Here is a 27,394-nt window from a genome sequence, read left to right on the forward strand (position 1 = left end):
TACCCATTGTTAAAACTCCTAAGTGGATTAAAAAGACACCTTGTGGGGCTCCCCTGGTGGCGCAGTGGTTGAGAGTCTGCCTGCCGACGCAGGGGACACGGGTTCGTGCCCTTGTCCGGGAGGATCCCGCATGCCGCGGAGCGGCTGGGCCCGTGAGCCATGGCCGCTGTGCCTGCGTGTCTGGAGCCTGTGCTCCGCAGCGGGAGAGGCCACAGCAGTGAGAGGCCCGCGTACCGCAAAAAAAAAGACACCTTGTGAATTTTTTTAGGCTGAGCGAGTGTGTGTGTGTGTGTGTGTGTGTTGAGGACAATCAAATATATCTTTTGACAAGTTCTTTTGATTTTGATAAGGTCGTGCTTTCTAGATGAGTTGTTTCTGGTAGATCCGAAACTGATTTGGCCATATCGACAGCATACTCCTCTAACAAAATTTCTCTGATTAAACGGATTCAAAAGAAACCTCAGTTTCTCATATGGTTAATTTATTGGGTTTTCTTATTCCTAAATAAGGATTTTCTTCTCTGTTGTAAATATTTCTGTTAATTTTCCTTCCAAACTTGTGTGATCCCTTCTGGCAATAAATTGATTTCATTCAGTAGTTACCCAGAATTTCTCACATGGGAGACAGTGATTTTCAGAGACGTTTGCATCATGTTAGTAACAAAACTCCATATTTAAACAAATATTTTGGTATATCCTAAGCCAAGGGGCTACTCAAATTGGCTACTGTAATTTCCTATAGTACCTGGGTGAATGCATTTTTCTTTTGAATAATTTCATTTTTGGATTGTTAATAGCTAGTTTCGAGAAATACATTTGATATTTAAAATATTATTTTAGTATCCTGCTGTCTTGTTGAACTAGTTTAATAGAGTTTTTAGTCCTTACAATTTTATGTATAAAAGATCATGCCATCTTTGAACACAGATGTCTTCTTACTTTCGATCTGTATGAATTTTTTTCTTTTCCTTGCCTAATTGCCCTGACTAGATTCTCTACTAAAATGTTAAATGAAAGTTTTTTGTTTTTTTTTTCTGGAGCAGTTTGTGGTTCACATCAAAATGACAGGAAGGTACAGAGATGTCCCATATACCCCATACCTATACCTGCATAGCCTCCTGCGTTAGCATCTCCCATCACAGTGGTATATTGCTTACAACTGATGAACCTATAATGACAAATCATTATCACCCGAAGTCCATGGTTTTTATTACGGTTCACTCTTGGTGTTCATTCTATGGATCTGGACAAATGTATAATGACATATATCCATCATTATAATATCGTATGGAGTATTTTCACCAGCCTAAGAATCCTCTGTGTTCTGCCTATTCATCCCTCCCTCCCCAAATCCCTGGCAACCAGTGATCTTTTTACTGTCTCCAAAATGTCATATAGTTAGTATCATACAATATGTAACTTTTTTCAGATTGGCCTCTTTCACTTAGTAATAGGCATTTAAATTTCCTGTATGTCTTTTCATGGCTTAATGGCTCATTTGTTTTTAGTATTGAATATTATTCCATTGTCTAGATGTACCAGTTTATCTATTACCTACTGAAGAGCATCCTGGTTGCTTCCACGTTTTGGCAATTATGGATGAAGCTGCTAAAACATCCACATACTGGTTTTTGTGTGGACATAAATTTTCAACTCCTTTGGGTAACTACCAAGGAGTGCGATTGCTAGATCATATTGTTAGAGGATGCTTTTTAAAAATTTCTTTGGAGTATAGTTGACTTACAATGTTGTGTTAGTTTCAGGTGTACAGCGAAGTGAATCAGTTATACATATGCATTTATCTATTCTTTTTCAGATTCTTCCCCATATAGGTCATTACAGAACATTGAGTAGAGTTCCCTGTGCTATACAGTAGGTCCTTGTTGATTATCTGTTCTATATACAGTAGTGTGTATATGTTAATCCCAATCTCCTAATTTATCACTTCCCCTCATGCTTCCCCTTTGGTAACCATAAGTTTGATTTCGAGATCTGTGAGTCTGTTTTTGTTTTGTAAATAAGTTCATTTATCATTTTTTATTAGATTCCACGTATAAGTGATACCATGTTATTTGTCTTTCTCTGTCTGATTTCACTTAGTATGATAATCTCTAGGTCCATCTGTGTTGCTGCAAATGACATTATTTCGTTCCTTTTTAGGGCTGAGTAATATTCCATTGTGTGTGTGTGTGTGTGTGTGTGTGTGTGTGTGTGTGTGTAAACACACACAGACACCACGTCTTCTTTATCCATTCATCTGTCAGTGGACATTTAGGTTGTTTTCATGTCTTGGCTATTGTAAATAGTGCTGCAATGAACATTGGGGTGCATGTATCTTTTTGAATTATGGTTTTCTCTGGATATATGTCCAGGGGTGGGATTGCTGGGTCATATGGTAGTTCTGTTGTTAGTTTTTTAAGGAACCTCCATACTGTTTTCCATAGTGGTTGTACCAATTTACATTCCCACCAACAGTGCAAGAGGGTTCCCTTTTCTCCACACCCTCTCCAGCATTTATTGTTTGTAGATTTTTTTTTTTTCTTTTGCGGTACGCGGGTCTCTAACTGTCGTGGCCTCTCCCGTTGCGGAGCACAGGCTCCGGATGCGCAGGCCCAGCGGCCATGGCTCACGGGCCCAGCCTCTCCGCGGCATGTGGGATCCTCCCGGACCAGGGCACGAACCCGTGTCCCCTGCATCGGCAGGCGGACTCTCAACCATTGCTCCACCAGGGACCCCTATTGTTTGTAGATATTTTGATGATGGCCATTCTGACTGGGGTAAGGTGATACCTTTTGATTTGCATTTTTCTGATAAATAGTGATGTTGAGCATCTTTTCATGTACATTTTGGCCATCTGTGTGTCTTCTTTGGAGAAATGTCTATTTAGATCTTCTGCCCATTTTTTGATTGGGTTGTTTACTTTTTGATATTGAGCTTCATGAGCTGTTTGTATGTTTTGGAGATTAATCCCTTGTCGGTCGCTTCATTTGTAAATATTTTCTCCCAATCTGTGGGTTGTCTTTTAGTTTTGTTTATAGCTTCATTTGCTGTGCAAAAGCTTTTAAGTTTAATTAGGTCCCATTTATTTATTTTTGTTTTTATTTTCATTAGTCTAGGAGGTGGATCCAAAAAAGATCTTGCTGCGATTTATGTCTTAGAGTGTTCTGCCTATGTTTTCCTCTAAGAGTTGTATAGTGTCTGGTCTTACATTTAGGTCTTCAATCCATTTTGAGTTTATTTTGTGTATGGTGTTAGGGAGTGTTTTCATTTCATTCTTTTACGTGTAGCTGTCCAGTTTTCCCAGCACTGATTATTGAAGAGACTGTCTTTTGTCCATTGTATATTCTTGCCTCCTTTGTCATAGATTAGTTCACCATAGGTGTGTAGGTTTATCTCTGGACTTTCTATCCTGTTCCACTGATCTATATTTTTGTTTCTGTGCCAGTACCATACTGTTTTGATGACTGTAGCTTTGTAGTATAGGCGGAAGTCGGGGAGCCTGATTCTTCCAGCTCCATTTTTCTCTCTCAAGATTGCTTTGGCTATTCACGGTCTTCTGTGTTTCCATACGAATTATAAATTTTTTTGTTCTAGTTCTGTGAAAAATGCCATTGGTAATTTGATAGGGATTGCATTGAATCTGTAGATTGCTTTAGGTAGTATAGTCACTTTGACAATATTGATTCTTCCAATCCAAGAACATGGTGTATTTCTCCAATTGTGTCATGTTTGATTTCTTTCATTAGCATCTTATAGTTTTCTGAGTACAGGTCTTTTGCCTTCTTAGGTAGGTTAATTCCTAGGTGTTGTATTCTTTTTGATGTGATGGTTAATGGGATTGTTTCCTTAATTTCTCTTTCTGATCTTTCATTGTTAGTATGTAGAAATGCAACAGATATCTGTGTATTAATTTTGTATCCTACAACTTTACCAAATTCACTGATGAGCTCTAGTAGTTTTCTGGTAGCATCTTTAGGATTCTCTATGTATAGTATCATGTCATCTGCAAACAGTGACAGTTTTACTTCTTCTTTTCCAGTTTGGATTCCTTTTATTCCTTTTTCTTCTTTTTTCTTCTCTGATTGATGTGGCTAGGACTTCCAAAACTATGTTGAATAAAAGTGGTGAGAGTGGACATCCTTGTCTTGTTTCTGATCTTACAGGAAATGCTTTCAGCTTTTCACCATTGAGAATGATGTTAGCTGCGGGTCTGTCATATATGGCCTTTATTACGTTGAGGTAGGTTCCCTCTATGCCCACTTTCTGGAGAGTTTGTATCATTAATTGGTGTTGGATTTTGTCAAAAGCTCTTTCTGCATCTATTGAGATGATCATATTGTTTTTATTCTTCAGTTTGCTAATGTGGTGTATCACATTGATTGATTTGTATATGTTGAAGAATCCTTCTCTCCCTGGAATAAATCTCACTTGATCATGGTCTATGATCCTTTTAATACATTGTTGGATTCAGTTCAGGGTTTTTGCATCTCTGTTCATTGGTGATATTGGCCTGTAATTTTCTTTTTTGTGTGATATCTTTGTTTGGTTTTGGTATCAAGGCAATGGTGGCCTCATAGAATGAGCTTGGGAGTGTTCCTTCCTCTGCAGTTTTTTTGAAAAGTTTCAGAAGGATAGGTGTTAACTCTTCTCTAAATGTTTGATAGAATTCGCCTGTGAAGCCATCTGCCTGGGACTTTTGTTTGTTGGAAGTTTTTTAATCACAGTTTCAATTTCAGTACTTGTGTTTGGTCTGTTCTTTTTTTCTATTTCCTCTTGATTGATTCTTAGGAGATTGTAATTTTCTAAGAATTTGTCCATTTCTTCTAGGTTGTCCATTTTATTGGCATATAGTTGCTTGAAGTAGAGAATGTTTAGCTTTTTAAGAAGCTGCTGAACTGTCCTCCATAGTGGCTGTGCCATTTTGCATTCCTATCAGCAGTGAATGGGAGGCACTATAGCTCCACATCCTCCCCAGGATTTGGTGTTGTCAGTGTTCTGTATTTGGGGCATTCTAGTAGGTTTGTTTGCATTTCCCTGATGACATATGTTGTGGAATATCTTTTGATATGCTTATTTGCCATCTGTATATCTTCTTTGGTGAGATGTCTGTTAACGACTGGCCTATTTTTTAATCAGGATTTTAAATTTACTCTTGAGTTTTACAAGTTCTGTGTATATTGGGGGTAACAGTCCTTTATCAAATGTGTCTTTTGCAAATATTTTCTCTCAGTATGGGGCTTTTCTCTTATTCTCTTGACATTCTCTTTTCTCTAGTGAGTTTTTAACTTCAGTTGTTATACTTTTCAACTCCAGAGTTTGCATTTCTTTTTTAAAAAATAAGTTCTATTTTCTTATTGTTATTTTCTATTTGATGAGACATTCTCATCATATCTGAACATTGTTTTAAACATATTTATTGGAGTATAATTGCTTTACAATGGGTGTTAGTTTCTGCTTTATAAGAAAGTGCATCAGCTATACATACACATATATCCCCATGTCTCCTCCCTGTTGCATCTCCCTCTCCCTCTCCCTATCCCACCCCTCTAGGTGGTCACAAAGCACTGAGCCAATCTCCCTGTGCTATGCGGCTGCTTCGCACTAGCTATCCGTTTTACATTTGGTAGCGTATATAAGTCCATGCCACTCTCTCACTTCGTCCCAGCTTACCCTTCCCCCTCCCTGTGTCCTCAAGTCCATTCTCTATGTCTGCATCTTTACTCCTGTCCTGACCCTAGGTTCTTCAGAACCACTTTTTTTAGATTCCATATATATATATACGTTAGCATACAGTATTTGTTTTTCTCTTTCTGACTTATTTCACTCTGCATGACAGACTCTAGGTCCATGCACCTCACTACAAATAACTCAATTTTGTTTCTTTTTATGGCTGAGTAATATTCCATTGTATATACGTGCCACATCTTCTTTATCCATTCATCTGTCGATGGACACTTAGGTTGCTTCCATGTCCTGGCTATTGTAAATAGAGCTGCAATGAACATTGTGGTACATGACTCTTTTTGAATTATGGTTTTCTCCAGGTATATGTGCAGTAGTGGGATTGCTGGGTCATATGGTAGTTCTATTTTAGTATTTTAAGGAACCCCCATATTGTTCTCCATAGTGGCTGTATCAACTTACATTCCCACCAACAGTGCAAGTGGGTTCCCTTTTCTCCACACCCTCTCCAGCCTTTATTGTTTGTAGATTTTTTGATGATGGCCATTCTGACTGCTGTGAGGTGATACCTCATTGTAGTTTGATGTGCATTTCTCTAATTAGTGACGTTGAGCATTCTTTCATGTGTTTGTTGGCAATCAGTATATCTTCTTTGTAGAAATGTGTATTTAGCTCTTCTGCCCATTTTTGGATTGGGTTGTTTGTTTTTTTGATATTGAGCTACATGAGCAGCTGGTAAATTCTGGAGATTAATCCTTTGTCAGTTGCTTCATTTGCAAATATTTTCTCCCATTCTGAGGGTTCTCTTTTCGTCTGGTTTATGGTTTCCTTTGCTGTGCAAAAGCTTTTAAGTTTCATTAGGTCCCATTTCTTTGTTTTTATTTCCATTTCTCTAGGAGGTGGGTCAAAAAGGATCTTGCTGTGATTTATGTCAGACTGTTCTTCCTATGTTTTCCTCTAAGACTTTTAATAGTGTCTGGCCTTACATTTAGGTCTTCAATCAATTTTGAGTTTATTTTTGTGTATGGTGTTAGGGAGTGTTCTAATTTCATTCTTTTACATGTAGCTGTCCAGTCTTCCCAGCACCACTTATTGAACAGGCTGTCTTTTCCCCATTTTATATTCTTCCCTCCTTTATCAAAAATAAGGTGACCATATGTGTGTGGGTTTATCTCTGGGCTTTCTGTCCTGTTCCATGGATCTATATTTCTGTTTTCATACCAGTACCTTACTCTCTTGATTACTGTAGCTTTGTAGTATAGTCTGAAGTTAGGGAGCCTTATTCCTCCAGCTCCATTTTTCTTTCTCAAGATTCCTTTGGCTATTTGGGATCTTTTGTGTTTCCATACATATTGCGAAATTTTTTGTTCTAGTTCTGTGAAAAATGCCATGGTAGTTTGATAGGGATTGCATTGAATCTGCAGATTGCTTTGGGTAGTATAGTCATTTTCACAGTGTTGATTCTTCCAATGCAAGAACGTGGTATATCTCTCCTTCTGCTTGTGTCATCTTTAATTTCTTTCATCAGTGGCTTATACGTTTCTGCACACAGGTCTTTTTTCTCCTTAGGTAGGTTTATTCCTAGGTATTTTATTCTTTTTGTTGCAGTGGTAAATGGGAGTGTTTCCTTAATTTCTCTTTCAGATTTTTCATCATTAGTGTATAGGAATGCAAGAGACTTCTGTGCATTAATTTTGTATCCTCCTACTTTACCAAATTCATTGATTAGCTCTATTAGTTTTCTGATAGTGTCTTTAGGTTTCTCTATGTATATAGTGTCATGTCATCTGCAAACAGTGACAGCTTTACTTCTTCTTTTCTGAGTTGGATTCCTTTTATTTCTTCTTTGATTGCTGTGGCTAAAGCTTCCAAACTGTGTTGAATAATAGTGGTGAGAGTGGGCACCTTGTCTTGTTCCTGATCTTAGTGGAAATGGTTTCAGTTTTTCACCATTGAGAATGATGTTGGCTGTGGATTTGTCACATATGGCCTTTATTATGTTGAGGTAAGTTCCCTGTATGCCTACTTTTTGGAGGGTTTTTTTCATAAATGGGTGTTGAATTTTGTCGAAAGCTTTTTCTGCAGCTATTGAGATGATCATATGGTTTTTATCCTTCAGTTTGTTAATATGGTGGATCATATTGATTGATTTGCCTATTAATGAGGAATCCTTGCATTCCTGGGATAAACCCCACTTGATCATGGTATATGATCCTTTTAATGTGGTGTTGGATTCTGTTTGCTAGTATCTTGCTGAGGATGTTTGCCTGTTTATTCATCAGTGATATGGGCCTGTAGTTTTCTTTGTGACACCTTTGTTTGGTTTTGGTGTCCAGGTGATGTTGGCCACGTAGAATGAGTCGGAGAGAGTTCCTCCCTCTGCTATACTGTGGAAGAGTTAGAGAAGGGTAGGTGTTAGCTCTTCTCTAAATGTTCGATAGAATTCGCCTGTGAAGCCATCTAGTCCTGGGCTTTTGTTTGTTGGAAGATTTTAAATCAGTCTCAATGTCAGTGGTTGTGTTTGGTCTGTTTATATTTTCTAGTTCTTCCTGGTTCAGTCTCGGAAGGTTGTGCTTTTCTAAGAATTTGTCCATTTCTTCCAGGTTGTCCATTTTATTGGCATAGAGCTGCTTGTAGTAATCTCTCATGATCCTTTGTATTTCTGCAGTGTCAGTTGTTACTTCTCCTTTTTCATTTCTAATTCTATTGATTTGAGTCTTCTCCCTTTTTTCTTGAAGAGTCTGGCTAATGGTTTATCTTCTCAAAGAACCAGCTTTTAGTTTTACTGATCTTTGCTATTGTTTCCTTCATTTCTTTTTCATTTATTTCTAATCTGATCTTTATGATTTCTTTCCTTCTGCTAACTTTGGAGGTTATTTTGTTCTTCTTTCTCTAATTGCTTTAGGTGTAAGGTTAGGTTGTTTATTTGATGTGTTTCTTGTTTCTTGAGGTAGGATTGTATTGCTATAAACTTTCATTTTAGAACTGCTTTTGCTGCATCCCATAGGTTTTGGGTCATCGTGTTTTCACTGTCATTTGTTTCTAGGTATATTTTGATTTCCTCTTTTTCAGTGATCTCTTGTTTATTAAGTAGTGTATTATTTAGCCTCCATGTGTTTGTATTTTTTACGGATTTTTTCCTGTAATTGATATCTAGTCTCATTGAGTTGTGGTTGGAAAAGATACCTGATATGGTTTCAATTTTCTTAAATTTATCAAGGCTTGATTTGTGACCCAAGATATGATCTATCCTGGAGAACGTTCCATGAGTACTTGAGTAGAAGGTGTATTCTGTTGTTTTTGGATGGAATGTCCTATAAATATCAATTAAGTCCATCATGTTTAATGTATCATTTAAAGCTTGTGTTTCCTTATTTATTTTCATTTTGGATGATCTGTCCATTGGTGAAAGTGGGGTGTTAAAGTCCTCTACTATGATTGTGTTACTGTTGATTTCCCCTTTTATGGCTTTTAGCATTATCTTTAATTTTTTAAAGATGTTTTCTGGTTCTCGTAACAGTTATAATGTCTAATAACATATCCATAATGTCTGAAGTCTGGGGTCAGATTTTTTTTAAAAATTATATTTTAGTCTGAAAGGTATTGGATTTTATCAAATGCTGCCTAAGCATTACCTCTGAGTCAGCATGAGCCACATTTTGCTGAGGTTGTCCTTTTGCTGAGGTTGGCCCTCTTGGCCAGCTAGATTTTAGCCTCTACCGTGTTATGTGTGTATGCCTAAGAGGCTAATACTAGAGTTCAAGTTTAGGTTTTTCCCGTCTATTCAGGCCAGTCCCTTGGAAAGCCCTCTCCAGTCACTCCTGGAAGGGCAAGTCTTGGGCATGCATGCAGTATTCCAGACTGCCAGGGATGGTCGTGATTTTCTTTTGAAGCCCAGCCTCCTAAGGGTTGCCCCTGGATCAGAGATGCTAATTGTTCAGCCAGTGTTTGCTCAGACCTTGAGCTTGATCCCCTAGTGACAGTGAGGCTTCTGTCCTGTTGATGGATCTGTGTGTGACGTGGGGAATGTTTTTAGTCTTCGTCATGCTATGTTCTCATTGATCCTCGGTGGTGCAGCCTAGCACGTGTACACAGCCTTGTCAACCCCCAGTACTGACTGTGAAGCCAGGATGACTCTAATTGCCTATATCTTTTCTTGATCCTCTCTGTTAAACTTCCAAGTGTTCTGACGTTTTGCTTTTGGCCACCATTATAAAGGAGCCCCATGTTCCCTCTTAAACACCCTCCACCAAGATCTCCATTGCTCCGTCAATCTCTTTAGGTGGAGACTTCTCCACATTCTTTTCCAAACACAGTCGGTCCCCTCAGGCAGAACAGCAGAGCACATCATGTATAGAGCCTGCTTTTGTTCCCTGGCAGAACCTGTGGGCCACTGTACAGGATCTGGGGGCAAGGACAGTGGTCCCCTTCTCCCATGTGACACCTGTAAAAGCAGGTGCTGGGTGGGTAGTATAACCTAATGGGCTTGGCTTCTCCCTCCAGCATGAAAATTCTACCTTAAGAGCAAGATGGGGCAGAGACAGTTAGGGCCAAGCATTCTCAACCTGCTGTGTTTGGAGTAGAGCTTCCATCCCTACATGGGAGAAGGGGAGCCTTGTCCTTTCAGCCACACCTTCCAGGAAAAGAGTTTCTGCAGCCAGGAGCTAAAGGAAATTAGAAATGCTGGTGATTTACCCCTTTTGCGATGAACTATAGTTTTAGCCAGTGAACTGGTGGGGAGAGGGAACCCTGTATTTTCAGCTGCACCACACAGAATAGTGCATCTGTCTACTGGGGGATGTGAGAGGGAGTGGGTCGTGGCTTAAATGCCACAGATTTTCACTGTTCTTATCAAGTACCCAGCCTTGATTTCTATATCCCAGGTCTCACTAGGAATCAAGGATTCTCGTAGAAAAGCCTGATGTCAGGGTTGCGATAGGAAAAGTGCAAGGTAAGCCTGGAACATCTTATTGTGCCAAAAAATAAGTCAGTGTTTGAAAATACCATGGGGACATGTCACAAGCCAGTTTGAAGGGGCTCCCTGTGGCAAAATCTGGAACAACCTGAGCATCAGAATAATGATAGCAACAGAATTCAGAAAATAATACATGTAAATATAAATCTATACTGATAAAAAAATGAAAGGGGGAAAAGAGGAAGCTCTTTAGAAGAATTCTATAGAAGAAGAATAAATACAGAAATAATGCTTTATTATGAAATCACCTTTCTGCCACCACCATACTAAGGATTGATTCAGGCAAGATCATTAATAGATGCTAAAAATAGTGGATGAAATTTTAGTGAACAGAATATTTACATAACCTCAAAGTTTCTCCTTTGAGTTACTAATTAATCACAAAGAAAAAAAGGGTAACTTTATAGGAAAAAAACCTGGTAGACACCACCTACTGAAGTGATCAACTTAGCACCACCCATAAATGGACAAACTGATATCTTGTGTCTTCTAGATTAATGCCCTGGGAGGAACATAGCATCGCATCTGTGATGCTCCTGCTAAGAATGCATGGCCCGGATCTAGTCGTGAGGAAACATCAGGCAAATATAACTTGAAGGACTTTCAGCAATTGGTCTGTGTTCTTCAAAAATCTTAAAATCATTAAAGAAAAGAAAGTCTGCTAGGAATTCCCCAGTGGTCCAGTGGTTAAGACTCCGTGGTTCCACTGCAGGGGGCCCGGGTTTGATCCCCGGTCGGGGAACTAAGATCCCACAAGCACACAGCCAAAAAAAGAAAAAAAAAAAAAAGGTTGAAAATTGATTCTGGATTGGACTTGGACCAAGAAAAAAATTATTATGAGGGATATGATTAGGACAATTGGTACTATACAATTTGAATATGAACTGTGGAATACATAATAGTATTGAGTCAGTATTAAGTACCCTGAGTTTGATAAATATACTGTGACTGCATAAGAGAAAATCCATATTTTAGGAAAAAAGTCACTGAATTTATTTGTGGTAAAAGAGAGGTGATGTCTATAAATTATACCCAAATCATTCAGAAATGTTTATGTAACCAGAATATGTTTATAAGAAGAGTCATTAGAAAAGTACATAGTATTTGACCCAGAAATACCACCATATGAAATTTATTTGTCCTAAAATAAATGGAGAAAAATCCATTCATATCACTGTTCAACTACAGGTTAATTTCATTTATTTTTAACTGAAGTATAGTTGACTTACAAAGTTGTGCTAATTTCTGCTGTACAGCAAAGTGACTCAGTTATACACATATATACATTCTTTTTTTATATTCTCTTCCATTATGGTTTATCCCAGAAGGTTGGATATAGTTCCCTGTACTGTACAGTAGGACCTTGTTGTTTATCCATCCTAAATGTAATAGTTTGCCTCTGCTAACCCCAGACTCCCAGTCCATCCCTCTCCCTCCCACCTTCCCCCTTGGCAACCACAAGTCTGTTCTCTATGTCTGTGAGTCTGTTTCTGTTTTGTAGATAGGTTCATTTATGCCATATTTTAGATTCCACATATAAGTGATATCATATGGTATTTCTCTCTGACTTACTTCACTTGGTATGATAATCTCTAGGTCCATCCATGTTGCTGCAAATGGCATTATTTCATTCTTTTTTATGGCTGAGTAGTATTCCATTGTATATAGGTACCACATCTTCTTTATCCATTCCTCTGTCCATGGACATTTAGGTTGTTTCCAAGTCTTGGCTATTGTGAATAGTGCTGCTATGAGCACAGGGGTGCATGTATCTTTTTGAATTACAGTTTTTTCTGGGTATATGCCCAGGAGTGGAATTGCTGGATCATATGGAAACTCTTTTTTAAAGGAACCTCCATACTGTTCTCCACAGTAGCTATGCCAACTTGCATTCCCACCAACAGTGTAGGAGGGTTCCCTTTCTCCACACCCTCTCCAGCATTTGTTATTTGAACTACAGGTTAATTTTAATAATTTGTTTTAAATGGGAACAGCTTAAATTTCTACTACCCAGAATGAAAGAATGGTTAGGAAACTCTGCTTCATTGACTTGGTATAATATGAATCCACTCAATACCATTACAAAATGTATGGTAATGGCAAAAATGCTTATGTTAACATAATCGTATAAAAACACTGATAGCTGCATAAAATTAGTATGTGAGCTTGGAGCCGAAAGAAATTTGCAAATAGTTTAATTCGTGATGGAATTCATTTTTATCTTCTTTATTCCCGCGTTAATGTTCTTTCATAAAATGAGAATAAAAATAGTGAAGAGATCTGTTTTAAAGTCCAGCACAAATATACTGCAAATGTTCTGAGTCTACAGTCATTGAATTCAAGTGCATTCATTTTTATGGGCACTAAAGGAAATGGAAACAATGATGGTTGTAGTGTTCAACCAGTTCAGATTGAGGATGGATTACCAGTTTGTTAAGAAAATATAACCACAGTCTCACACAGCCCCAGAGAGCCTACAGTGAGTCCATGAAAAAAGACTACTCCACTTTATTTCCTTTTTTGGAGGAGCAGGTGTAGATAACAAAAAAAGCACCGTCCCAAGTTCTCTTTGCTTTGTTTGACATAATTGAGCGCAGGTGGATACATTCATGATGTGTACATGAGGCAGTGGTGGAGGAAACAAAGGTTTTGGCAAGGAATTTTTTTAAGAAGCTCAAGCTACAACAACAAACAAACAAGCCAACCTCATTTGCAAACCACTAGTGTTATAGTCATGAGAACAAAAAATAAAAGGAGGCAAAAGAAAGGAAAAAATAGTCAGTTTCTGCTTTTGTATTGACATAAAAACATCAGACGCAAGACAGTTCTAAGAAATTATGAAAAAAGATAATGTCATCAGAAGAGTTATTATCAGATAAAATATTGACGAAATATAACTTCAGCTTCGTTCTCACGAGCATATTTTCAGATCTAAATAAACTATAAGTTAAATCAATATCCTGAACCTAGGTTTCAAAAGGACTGCAAAATCCACTGGAGCCAGTACAAAACAAAACAAGACCATTTAAAAAGTTGGGTTTGTTTATTTGTCAGCTTCAAAAACATACCAGTGAAGAATTTTCCCCGAGTAGTTAGTTAGACAAGGGGGAAGTCCTGGGTTTCAAAGGTTTGGAGGAGGATTTCATGGTGGGCTTTCCGATTAAGGATTGAAAGCAGATAGGGGAATGCATCCATAGGTCTGTTCATGATTAGTTAAAACAAATCGCATTGCTCCTTTGTCAGCAAAGAGTCTCCAGTCAGGTCCAATGCCAGGCTAGCATACGTGGGTCACTGAAAGTTGGTGATTCTTTAACAATGCCAGCTGGTTAGAATTTTAGTGAAATAATTTTCATTTTGATATCTCCTAGGCAAGTGCTGCTGTAAGGGAAAACTCTTCCTTTTACACAATTATAATTAAAGAAAGCTTTCTAGTAGATTGATCTTGGAGAAGTAATGGGATATAATATTGTCAAAAAATGTTTATTCCCAGCTAAATTACATTGGAGAAAGTCTATTTCAAAAGCCATTCAATCCATGAGTTACATACATAAACAACGACTAAAAATGACTAAAGGGGATAATCTCAAAGCAGAGTAACAGCCCATGCTCAATCTAAATCAGAACTCAGCCATCACCAATTGATCTTTACCAATTACATAGAGATACCATATGTGTACACATACATATATTTGTATACATTTGCAAAATGTATATTATAGGTATATATAAATAATGTATTTGAAGTATAAGAGTAATAAAAGAAAAACCTAGGTACCTCTTATTCAGTTCAAGAAATCACACAGTCCACTCTTTCCATTGACCCCCCGTTTAATCATTAACTTGCTTTACTTCATAATTTTACATACATGCATAGATATATAAATTCAATTACTTTTAGTTTTATGACCTAAAATCAGGTTTGATTCTGCAAGCTATATTTAGTTTATAAATTTTATAACATTTCAGAAAAAAATAAAGTATCATACTATTGATAACGTTTTAGGAAATAGGGTCAACTAGGCATTTTTATGAACTCAAAGAATCAAATATTTCGCATTCTAAGTGGGTAGGGGGAAAAAGAATGTAACATTTATAAAATATTATAGGGGAGGAAGAAGTGTAATATTTATAACAGCAAGCTTTATTCTTGTAGGGGAAGGACCAAAACCTTTCTCCCGCACCCTCCTAAGTTCTCTGGCTGGGGCCCTGCAAAGAGAGATCCACAAGAGAAAAACAGAAGTTTATTAACATGTGTGTCTCCCATATACAAGGGAGCACTCGGTGAGGAGTAACTCAAAGGGGGTGGTTAGAACTTGGGCTTACTTGGCATCTTAACAAAGGACAATACATTTTTAGAGAAGTGATAAGACAAAGGAAAGGACTTTGAGTTTCCAGGGCAGCAAACTGTGGGAACGTAAATACGTGGGGAAATAATAGAAGATAAGGGTGATGAGTCAGCTCTGTCGTAAAGATTCCTCACCTGCCATCTCTGGGCTCATCAGGGTCTAGACTTTAGAGTTGTCCCAGGTGACTCACTTCGGTCCTTCCCGGTAGAGAGGAGACAGGACACCTTTACAAATTTAGGTCCTGCTTTTCGGCAAATGGGGGAACGCAGAGAGCTTTTCTTGTAGCTGCTGCTTCTCAGTTGCCATCAGCTCAAATTAATCCTTATGCCAGAGTGCCCTTTTCAGGTGGTATATTCTGCTACTCTTCAGCATTCGATAAGAATTATAATAAAAACCAGGAGGACGTAGGATACGAAAAATACGGTATGGACTCTGAAAACTAGAGTAATAATTCATTGTTATGCACACTGTTGATCTTTGACAAGTGATAAAATAGCCATCAAGTACGTTTCCATGAATCTGCGTCGTAGATCGGTTTCATTTCCTTTTTTGTTAGGAGTCGCTGTTCGTTAGTAGACTCTTCAGAGCCGAATAGTAAAGGATAATAAAGGCTCCAGGAGAAGCAGGAACCTGTGGGAGTAGATTAAAATAACTTTACCTTTACATAGGACTTTAGAAGTTGAAAAAGCAGGGCCCTGGGTAGAAAACCAAAATTGCCTTCAGTCCTCTGAAGAGAGAGAAGAATTGCCAGTATCTAGAAAGGAGCAATTTGCATTTTAAGGTGTATCCAATGATCTGAGAGACAGCAACAACACATCAGTGAATAACAGGCTTGCCGCAGGTGGAGTTTTCTTAACATCTCTATTTAGTGCTTGGATGCATCTTTCTATTTTATTCTCCTGTCTCCTGCTCTCCCCCAGTACTGAGAACTACACAGTATCTCAACTTATCATTTCTAAGGCTAACTACATCTAATTCTTAACATGGGTTGTAGGTGTGTAGACTAACTCTAAGAAAAGCTGTATTTCCACGTCGCATTTTTTTTTTGCTGTATCACAATGAAGATGTAAATTGCAAATCTCTTCACTTCTCAGATTGTGTGCTGGGTCCCCTGCCGTGACAGAAATAATACACTCTTATCGTCAGAAGGTCAGAGTCTTCTTACCTATCCGGCCACGGAAAGCACAGTTCTTGCTTCCCAAATTGGATCTTTTCCTTAAAAAGTGGTATCTTCTTTACCTCAGGGCACTCTTCTGATATTCATATATTCTAAAGCCAGCTTCATGACCCAGAAGAGAAAAATGATGATGGCTTATGCTTCTTTGAAACTATGAAAATTCACAAGAACCCTAGTTTATGTCAAGTTATCTGAATTTCCCCCATTAGGTAACTGATTTATTCAATAAAAGTAGTAGAGGAATGTTTCTCAGAAACACTTACTTTTCAGAAAGACACTTTCAGAATCCCCGTGCAGCCCTTTAGAGCGTTCCTCTGGAGACCAGGCTCACTGCCTGTGAGGATTAATTTCACGCGTCAACTTGGCTAGGTCACGGCACCTGGGTATCTGGTTAAATGTCAGTCTAGATGCTGCCATGAAGACAGTTTTTGGATGAGGTGAACCTTTAAATCAGTGGAATTTGAGTAAAGGAGATCATCCTCCATGGTGTGAGTGGGCCTCACCCACTCAGTTAAAAGCCTTAAGAGGAAAAGACTGAGGTCCCCCTGAAGAAGAGAGGCTTCTGCCAGCAGACAGCCTTCAGACCCAAGGTCAACATCAACTCTTCCCTGGGTCTCCAGCCTGCCCTGCAAATTTCAGACTTGCCAGCCCGAACAGCCTCATGAACCAATTAGCGTAAATCAATCAATCTCTCTGAACGTACGTGCGCACGCACACCCGCCCCCCCCATCAAGTCTCCTTTTCTGTACAGTTCTCACTGATGTACACCAGCTCTGTACGACTGCTTTAGTGCTTTTGAAGAAACTTAGATATATAGACCAAGAGGGCCTTAATGTTACCCTCCGCTTCTCCAAACTCCGCACAGGGTTCTCTTGACTCTAGGCACCAGACCTCCCTCTTCTAGAACATGTATGTTAGAAAACTGGTACAATTTTTTTTCCCTGCCCCTTTGAGATATAAATCTCTTTAAAAGCCTCTTGGCAGTTTTACAGCCCAGCTCTTAGAATGTAAAGGGAGATAGCGTCCCTACAGTTCCTGTTAGATTGCAGGAGCCCAGTTTTGATGTGTTCTTTGTTCTTAGTTAGAAAACAACCTCCTGTCCCAAAGATTAGAGAGAGTATACTTTTCCTTCGGCGTAACTCCATCCAACAAACACACATCGCCTGTGCTCTCCCTCTCACCCAGCCCTTATCAACCCTCCTGCCCTTGGCTTCAGTGGACTTGAGCTCAGACTGACTTGAGATGCACGAGAACTACAAAGGAGACCGTTTAAACATTCACCCTCTGTAGATCTGAATTGAGGTTCAGAACTTCCTAATTTTCAAGGGCGTATAAAGAACTTTACATGGCTGATGAGTGTCTAAATTGGCACAATCCCTTGAGAAAGAGAGATCTGTCAGTATCCGCTAAACCTGAACACTGGAATACCCCTGATCCAGCAAATCCGCTTCTAGGTAAATACCTGATAAAAGTGGCCACTGTCAGGAAAAACTGTGAGACATTTTGAAATGCACACCTGCCTGCACAAATGATTACTGGGTTTCTGTCTAGCTTACCCTTCCAGGTTTTCTAATTCAGTATTTTTGAGCTACTTATAACTTATAACTCTGTAGGTAGTAGGAAATATATAGTACCATAAATTATTCTTCTAGAGAAATGCTAACGGATTTAATCTCGAGGAATGCAATTGATTATTGTGCCATAAATGTTGCTTAGTTTAGCATTTACTTGTAAATTCATTTCGGCATTCCTGATTGCCTATATCTGGGTGTTTGACTTCTCCTTTGAACCAATGGTGACTTGCTAATTAATTTGTGAGTTATAGAAACATCTGTGGTCTGTGTTCTTTTCATATTTGTATAAAAATTATGATTTTGCTTTTTTAAAAAAATGTATTATTTACCGCCACCCAAAACAAGGGCTAGATAATTCATGGAAGGATTATTTGTTAGTATGCCTGGGTAAGAAAGGGTTAACAGTGGGTCTGTAACTGTTTGCTCCTGCTTTGGGGGGACAACTCAAGCAGTTTTGTCCTCCTTTAAACACACTGATGGAATTTACTGGCTGGAAGATAAATGAGGGTCTTCTGGGACTGCCGTACACTGATTTCCTACCTAGGAAATCCTTTTAGTATGCTGCACCTGCTGTGTCTGGATTGTACATTGTAAATAAACCTCCAGTGAAGATGTGCTGGGGATGAGGGTTATCACGGCATCCCTCTGAACCCAAAAGGCATCTCGGTATAGAAAACACGGTGACCTACGGGGCTGCATCTAGAAAGAGACAAAGTACTGATTACTGTTTTACAATGTCAGAGCATTTTTTTAAAAATTCTGCTGGACTCTCACCTGAAACGCTTGGAGGTGTAACTTTGTGGTCACGGTATATTTGATTAACAACCCACAACCGATAAATGTGCAAGTAGTTTACAGCTCAGTAAAGTTAGAGGTAAACCAAAAAATATTGATAATGTAATTTATTGGCCTTTAGACAACCGGTCTTATACATAATTTAGCAATCTTATTTAGACATATTTAGACATTTCTTTCGTGACTAACAAAAACAATCTCCCTGTTTCTCAATTGCTTTTTTCTAAACATAATATTTGGCTGTTTAAGAAAACAACGTTGTACTATTATTTTACTTACCACTAAAAAAGAAAATATTGTCAAACAGTAAGACGTATTTTGATTTCAGAGATATTAAAGTACATTTATAATAAGTGAAATATGGTATATCGCTCAATATTTTCAAAGTTTTATCCATATCATTACTATATATATTATATTTTATTCCTATAATGGGATCTTTGTATGATGGTAATTTCTTTTTTTAATTGTACTATAGTTGATGTATATATAATATTAGTTTCAGGTGTACAACAGTGATTCAAAATTTTTATAGATTATACTCCATTTAAAGTTACTATAAAATAGCTATATTCCCTGTGCTGTGCGATGTATCCATTAAGTTATTTATTTTATACATAGTAGTTTGTACCTCTTAAGCCCCTAATCCTATCTTGGCCCTTCTCTACTACTCTCTCCCCCGTGGAAACCACTAGTTTGTTCTCTGTATCTGTAAGTCTGTTTCTATTTTGTTATTTTCAGATTCCACATATAAGCGATAACATAAGTATTTGTCTTTCTCTGTCTGACTTATTTCACTAAGCATAATACACTCCTGGTCCATCCACGTTATTGCAAATGGTAGAATTTTATTCTTTTTCTAGGCTAAGTGATATGCACACACACACACACACACACACACACACACACACAAACACCACCTCTTCTTTATCCATTCATCTGTTAATGGACACTTATCTTGCTTTCATATCTTGGTAATTGTAAATAACACTTCTGCACACATTGGGATGCATGTATCTTTTCAAATTACTGTTTTGTTTTTTTTTTTTTCTGGATATATACCCAGGAGTGGAATTGCTGGATCATATGGTAGTTCTATTTGTAGTTTTTTGAGGAACCTTCATATTGTTTTCCATATCGGCTACACCAACTTACATTCCCCCCAACAGTGTACAAGCGTTCCCTTTCCCCACACCCTCTCTTTTATTATTTGTTGACTTTTTGATGATAGCTGTCCTGACAGGTGAGAGGTGATACCTCGTGGTTTTCGTGGTTTTGAGTTACGTTTCTCTAATAACTAGCAATTTGTGCATCTTTTCATGTGCCTGTTAGCCATCTGTATGTCGTCTTTGGAAAAATGTCTACCCAGGTCTTCTGCCCATTTTTTAACTGAGGCCAAAAAAATATGGCCACGATTTATGTCAGAGTGTTCTGTCTGTATTTTCTTCTATATTTATGTCATAGTGTTCTGTCTATATTTATAGTATCTGCTCTTAAGTTTAGGTCTTTAATCCATTTTGAGTTTATTTTTATATATGGTATTGGAGAACGTTCTGATTTCATTCTTTTACATGTAGCTGTCCAGTTTTCCCAGCACCACTTATTAAAGAGATTGTCTTTTCTCCACTGTATATTCTTGCCTCCTTTGTCATAGATTAATTGACCATAGGCGTGTGGGTTTATTTCTGGGCTTTCTATCCTGTTCCACTGATGTATGTGTCTGTTTTTGTGCCAGTACCATACAGCTGTGATTACTGTAGTTTTGTAGTATAGTCTGAAGTCAAGGAAACTGATTCTTCCAGCTCCGTTCTTCTTTCTCACAATTGCTTTGGCTATTTGGGGTCTTTTGTGTCTCCATACAAATTTTTAAGATTTCTTGTTCTAGTTCTGTGAAAAATTGCCGTTGGTAATTTGATAGAGATTGCACTGAATCTGTAGATTGCTTTGGGTAGTGTAGTCATTTTCACAATGTTGATTCTTCCAATCCAAGAACAAGGTGTATGTCTCCATCTGTTTGTGTCATCTTTGATTTCTTTCATCAGTGTCTTATAGTTTTCTGAGTACAGGTCTTTTGCCTCCTTAGGTAGGTTTATTCCTAGGTAGTTTATTCTTTTTGATGCGACGGTTAATGGGATTGTTTCCTTAATTTCTCTTTCTGATCTTTCATTGTTAGTATGTAGAAATGCAACAGATTTCTGTGCATTAATTTTGTATCCTGCAACTTTACCAAATTCACTGATGAGCTCTAGTAGTTTTCTGGTAGCATCTTTAGGATTTTCTATGTATATCATGTCATCTGCAAACAGTGACAGTTTTACTTCTTCCTTTCCAATTTGGATTCCTTTTATTCTTTCTTCTTCTCTGATTGCTGTAGCTAGGACTTCCAAAACGGTGTTGAATAAAAGTGGCGAGAGTGGGCATCCTTGTCTCGTTCCTGATCTTAGAGGGAATGCTTTCAACTTTTCACCATTGACCATGATTTTAACTGTAGGTCTGTCATATATGGCCTTTATTATGTTGAGGTGTGTTCCCTCGATGTCCGCTTTCTAGAGAGTTTTTATCAAAAATGGATGTTGAATTTTGTTAAAAGCTTTTTCTGCATCTACTGAGATGATCGTATGGTTTTTACTCTTCAGTTTGTTAAAGTGGTGTATCACACTGATTGGTTTGTGGATACTGAAAAATCCTTGCATCCCTGGGATAAATCCCATTTGATCAGGGTGTATGATCCTTTTAATGTACTGTTGGATTCAGTTTGCTAGTATTTTGTTGAGGATTTTTGCTTCTATGTTCATCAGTGATATTGGTCTGTAATTTTCTTTTTTGTGATATCTTTGGTGTTGGTAGCAGGGTCCTGGTGGCCTCACTGAATGAGTTCGAAAGTGTTCCTTCCTCTGCAATTTTTTGGAAGAGTTTCAGAAGGATAGGTGTTAACTTTTCTCTAAATGTTTGTTAGAATTCACCTGTGAAGCTGCCTAGTCCTGGACTTCTGTTTGTTGGGAGTTTTTAAACTACTGATCCAATTTCAGTACCAGCAATTGGTCTATTCATATTTTCTATTTCTTCCTGGTTCAGTCTTGGGAGGTTGTACCTTTCTAAGAATTTGTCCATTTCTTCTAGGTTGTCCATTTTATTGGCATATAGTTGCTCAAAAACTTTTATTCTAAATTGATCTAAGAAAATAAAAATTTGTTCAAAATAATAATAGCAACAACATATTTGATTATGTATTCTTATATACGTATATGCTTATGTATATGAATGAAATGAATGCCAGCAATAACACAAAGGAAAGGGAGAAAGAATTAGGATTATTTTGTCATTATAAGGTACTCGCACTACTCATGAAGTTCATAGTGTTATTTGAACGTGGAATTGGATTTTTGTAAATGTATATTGGAAACTCTAGGGCAACCTCTAAAAAAATAGTATAACTGAGAAAATGGAATTATATAAAATGCTCAGTTGAAACCATATAAAAAGGAAAAAGGATGGAAGCTAAAAATAGGAACACAGTACAGGACAACACGTAGAAAACAATAACAAATATGGTAGAGGTTATCCAACTATATCATAATCACTTTAAATGTCAACGGTCTAAATACATTCATCAAGAGACACATTGTCAAAGTGGATCAAAAAACAAGACTCAACTATATGTTGTCTGTGACCTGTTTTAAATATACATTAGATTAGATATAGATTAAAAGTAAATGAATGGAGAAAGATATAAGAATCAAAAGAAAGCAGGAATAATTAATTTCAGAGGAGACTTTAAAGCAAGGAAAGTGATCAGGGATGAAGAGTGGCATTCCATGATAAAGAAGACATAACAATCCTTAATGTTTATGTGCCCACAACAGAAAATCAAACTACATGAGGCAAAAGCTGATAGAACTACAAGGAGCAATAGATGAATCCACTGTTAGAGGTGGAGACTTCAGCATCCCTGTAGCAGAAATGGACAGATCCAGCAGGCAGAAAATTAATAAGGACATACTAAACTCAACACACCATCAATCAAATGGATATAATGTAGCCTACAGACAGCTTCATCCATCAACAGTAGACATCACATTCTCCTCGAGCTCACAGCAGCATTCACAGGACAGACCACATTCTGGGCCATAACACTCCTTAACAACTTTGAAAGAAGCCACACAATGTCTGCTCTCTGACTATGATGGAATTAAACTAGGAATCAGTAACAGATAGACAGCTGAAAAAAATCTCCAAACACTTGGAGATTAAAAAAGATACTTCTCGGGCTTCCCTGGTGGCACAGTGTTTAAGAATCTGCCTGCCAGCTCTATTTACGATAGCCCGGAGATGGAAACAACCTAAGCGCCCATCATCGGATGAATGGATAAAGAAGATGTGGCACATATATACAATGGAATATTACTCAGCCTTAAAAAGAAATGAAACTGAGCTATTTGTAATGAGATGGATAGACCTAGAGTCTGTCATTCAGAGTGAAGTAAGTCAGAAAGAAAAAGACAAATACCGTATGCTAACACATATATATGGAATTTAAGAAAAAAAAATGTCATGAATAACCTAGGGGTAAGACAGGAATAAAGACGCAGACCTACTGGAGAACGGACTTGAGGATATGGGGAGGGGGAAGGGTGAGCTTTGACAGGGTGAGAGAGAGTCATGGACATATACACACTAACAAACGTAGTAAGGTAGATAGCTAGGGGGAAGCAGCCGCAAGGCACAGGATATTAGCTCGGTGCTTTGTGACAGCCTGGAGGGGTGGGATGGGGAGAGTGGGAGGGAGGGAGATGCAAGAGGGAAGACATATGGGAACATATGTATATGTATCACTGATTCACTTTGTTATAAAGCAGAAACTAACACACCATTGTAAAGCAATTATACCCCAATAAAGATGTTAAAAAAAAAAAAAGAATCTGTCTGCCAATGCAGGGGACACAGGTTCAAGCCCTGGTCAGGGAAGATCCCACATGCTGCAGAGCAACTAAGCCCATGCACACACAACTACTGACGGTGCATGCCACAACTACTGAAGCCCGCGCCTAGAGCCTGTGCTCCGCAACGAGAAGCCATTGCAATGAGAAGCCCGTGCCCCGCAAGGAAGAGTAGCCCCTGCTCTCTGCAACTAGAGAAAGCCCACGCCCAGCAACGAAGACCCAGTGCAGCCAAAAATAAAAATTTAAAATTTATTAAAAAAAAAAAGATACTTCTCAACACATGGGTCAAAGAAGAAATCACAAGAGAAATTAAAATTGAACTAAATGAAAAAGAAAATACAACTTATAAAAATGTGTGGGATGCAGTGATAGCAGTGCTTAGAGGGAATTTGGGTCTTTCTATTCATAGGGCAGCAGCCATACCTGCAGTTGTTCTTCTGCCAGATCCTCTTTCAGTTTCTCTGATTTGGGGGCTCGAAGCCTGTTTAGCTCAGAGGGCACCAGCTTCTCCTGAAAGACACCCGCATCATCAAGGTTGAAGACAATGCAAACATACACAGGTTCCAATCTAGTCTCATAGGTTCCAGCTCATGTTTGTGGGTTCCATTTTGTCCATCATCACCCCATCTTACGTTCAGCTTCCCTCTTTAACTCCCTGCCCTGTTGACTTAACATCTAGCATCAGATACAAAGACAACAGCCTTTTTAAAGACACTGCTTGACCAGCTCCCACAACTGCATAAGGTCAAATTCCTATGACTGATGGATAGATAACCTAGGGATTAAGTTCATGCTTAATGATGAATGACTGGCTAGTTCCTTCTAACTTCAGGAACAATACAAGATGTTCATTCTTATCATTTCTATTCAGTGTTATTCTGGAGCTTCTAGCCAAGGAACTAATGGCTAGATAAAGAAATAAAATGCATACTGTTAAAAATGAAGAAATAAAATTGTCTTTACAAACGGTATGATCATCTATGTAGAACTTTCTAAAGAATTTTCATAAAAAGCTACTGAAAAAAAAGTGAGTTTAGCAAGTATACAGGATGTAAACCCAACAGGAAAGAGTACATTAAGTATACATGACTACTCTTTTGAACTCTAGAAAAGAGAGATCTAATATGTCCTGACAGCAGATTAGTGATATTTGGAAAGGGTCTCAAGGCAACCTCTTGAGGTGATGAAATGTTCTGTATCTTGAGATGTTGGTACTTATATTAGTGTATACACATTTTAATTCATGAAAATCTATACTTAAAAGGGATGTATTTACTTATGTAAATTATACCCCAGTGCATTTCAGAAAAATTTTAAAAATCATCAACACATATCTAAATCCAATTTTAAGACTTTTGACAATCCCCAACCACGATAACCACATTCAAGAATATCCACTCACACTTACACAGAGATTCCTTTTAAACTTAGTGATTTAATTGACGTGAGCTTAGCTAAGTCATTTGATGTCTCTGGACAAAGAGCTACATGTGAAAAATGAGAATTTTAACTCTTTGATATCCATATCTCTTGGGATCTCATCTAGGAATAACAGAATCTACAGGCCTGTTGAATAGAACTTTCTGTGACGATCTAAATGTTCTTCTGTCTATCCTGTCCAATATAACAGCCACAGGCTACATGTGGCTATTGCACATTGAAAGATGGCTACTGAACTAAAAAACGGAATATTTAGCATTATTTAGTTTTAATGAATAGATACTTAAATAGATATGTGTTGCAAGAGGCCCCTATATTGACAGCCTACAATAAAGGCCTTTTCCCCTGAATCTACTATTCAATGAGTCTACAGCTATGCAAGCAATAAAAAAAGTCATCTCTTAAAATAAGTAACCCCAAAGTTTTATTATAGGAAGCTGGAGTTAAAAGTCTGATACATTGTAAATTACAGAAGACACAATGCAACTGCAGAGAGAGACTGCAAATATATTTACTATAAATAAGCTTTTTAATTGGTATACTACCTGCTGGTTGGATCAATTTCACCAAGGGTAGCCTGTGAAAGAAGAACTGCTTCGATGCATCTGAAATGGTGATCACTGCAAGTAAACAAGAATGATGGTATGAAAATATTCTCAAAGAAACAAACTATAAAATGACTTGAACTGGGAGGACACCACGCATCGAGCTTAGTGGCAGATTTCTGACAGTTCTGCTGAACCTGCTCGTTCCTAGAAGTTGGCTCATTAAGATATATCCCCCCATAAATTTTGCTCCTTTCATGAAACGTTTTAAGCTGTGCCTAGTATTCTTAAAAGTAACTGTTTTCTCTGATTTGTTTTACTTAGTATGATAATCTCTAGGTCCATCCATGTTGCTGCAAGTGGCATCATTTCATTCTTTTTTATGCCTGAGTAATATTACATTGTGTGTGTGTGTGTGTGTGTGTATCACATCTTCTTTATCCATTCATTTTTAGATTGCTTCCGCAGCTACGAATATTGGGGTGAATATATCTTTTTGAATTAGACTTCCTGTCTTTTCCAGATATATGCCCAGGAGTAGCACTGCTGGATCATATGGTAGCTTCTATTTTTAGATTTTTAAGGAACCTCCGTACTGTTTTGCATAGTGGCTGCACCAGTTTACATTCTCACCAACAGTGTAGGAGGGTTCCCTTTTCTCCACACTCTCTCCAGCATTTATTATTCATAGACTTTTTGATAGCCAATCTGATCTGTGTGAACTGATACCTCATTGTGGTTTTTGGTTTGCATTTCTCTAACAGTTAGCGATGTTGAGCATCTTTTTTCACGTACCTGTTGGCCATCTGTATATCTTCTTTGGAGAAATGTCTATTTAGGTTTACTGCCCATTATTTGATTGGGTTGTTTTTTCGTTATTGTATATTTTGGAAATTAACCCCTTGTTGGTTGCATCATTTGCACATATTTTTCTCCCATTCCATAGGTTGTCTTTTTGTTTTGTTGATGGTTTCCTTTGCTGTGCAGACGCTTCTGATTAGGTCCCATCTGTTTATCTTTGTTTTTATTCCTTTTATGTGGAATCTAAAAAATAATACAAATGAGTTTATTTACAAAACAGAAAGAGACTCACAGACATAAAAAACAAACTTATGGTTGCCAAAGGGGAAAGGGGGATGGGGGGAGGGGGTAAATTGGGAGTTTCGGATTAACATATACACACTACTATATATAAAATAGATAAGTAACAAGGATTTACTGTTAACACACGGAACAATATTGAATTTCTTGTAATAACCTATAATGGAAAATCTGAAAAAATATATATAACTGAATCACTTTGCTGTACACCTGAAACTAACACAATATTGTAAATCAACTATACTTCAATTTAAACGAAAAGGAACTGCTAATTTTCAAGTAGACATTCCTATCAGAAACAATACTGGAAAATGGTATTCTGCTTTTTCTTAAAGTGTGAAATCAAGACCTCAAAATACAAATAATCACTTGACCTACCTTTAATACACCTATAAATCTTCACTTTGTAGAGAAAACAGTGATAATAAAGGAGTCTCTGGAATAACCTGCAATGTTTTACTCTCATTTATGATCTGATTTATCCCTAAGACATGTCTGCCATGTACACAGAGGGCAAGTTGCAGTTAAATTTTTATCACTCACCTAAGTCTGGATTCAAAGGATTTGTTACTGTGGAGGAAAACAAAGGTTCTCTCAAGAAACTATACTTAGCTATATTAGCTATATATATGTTAATATGGTCCAAGGAACACAATTTCATTGTGGATTACAGTATTCATCTTAGTACTCATTCAAATGTGATTGCTCTAATTTACGTTGCTGACCCTGTTTTCCTAAGTTTCTAGCAGCCCTTACATGTTTCTTCATATATTTAGGCAAAATGGACTCCAATATAATAATCTTGTAAGTATTTTGTCGT

The 27,394-nt window shown here is 37.8% G+C and overlaps 1 long non-coding RNA gene across 1 annotated transcript; it reads right to left on the reverse strand.

Annotated features, from left to right (window-relative positions):
• Positions 1 to 14,117: 14,117 nt before the first annotated feature.
• On the reverse strand, positions 14,118 to 25,551 carry LOC116744185. The gene is made up of 5 exons (XR_004346982.1): positions 25,474 to 25,551; positions 23,912 to 23,998; positions 18,294 to 18,452; positions 16,168 to 16,281; positions 14,118 to 15,632 (listed from the first exon to the last, which is right to left on the reverse strand). It is a non-coding gene; the product is annotated as an uncharacterized LOC116744185 (long non-coding RNA).
• Positions 25,552 to 27,394: the final 1,843 nt, after the last annotated feature.

Source organism: Phocoena sinus, chromosome 19 (assembly GCF_008692025.1).
Source record: "Phocoena sinus isolate mPhoSin1 chromosome 19, mPhoSin1.pri, whole genome shotgun sequence".
NCBI lineage: Eukaryota > Metazoa > Chordata > Mammalia > Artiodactyla > Phocoenidae > Phocoena > Phocoena sinus.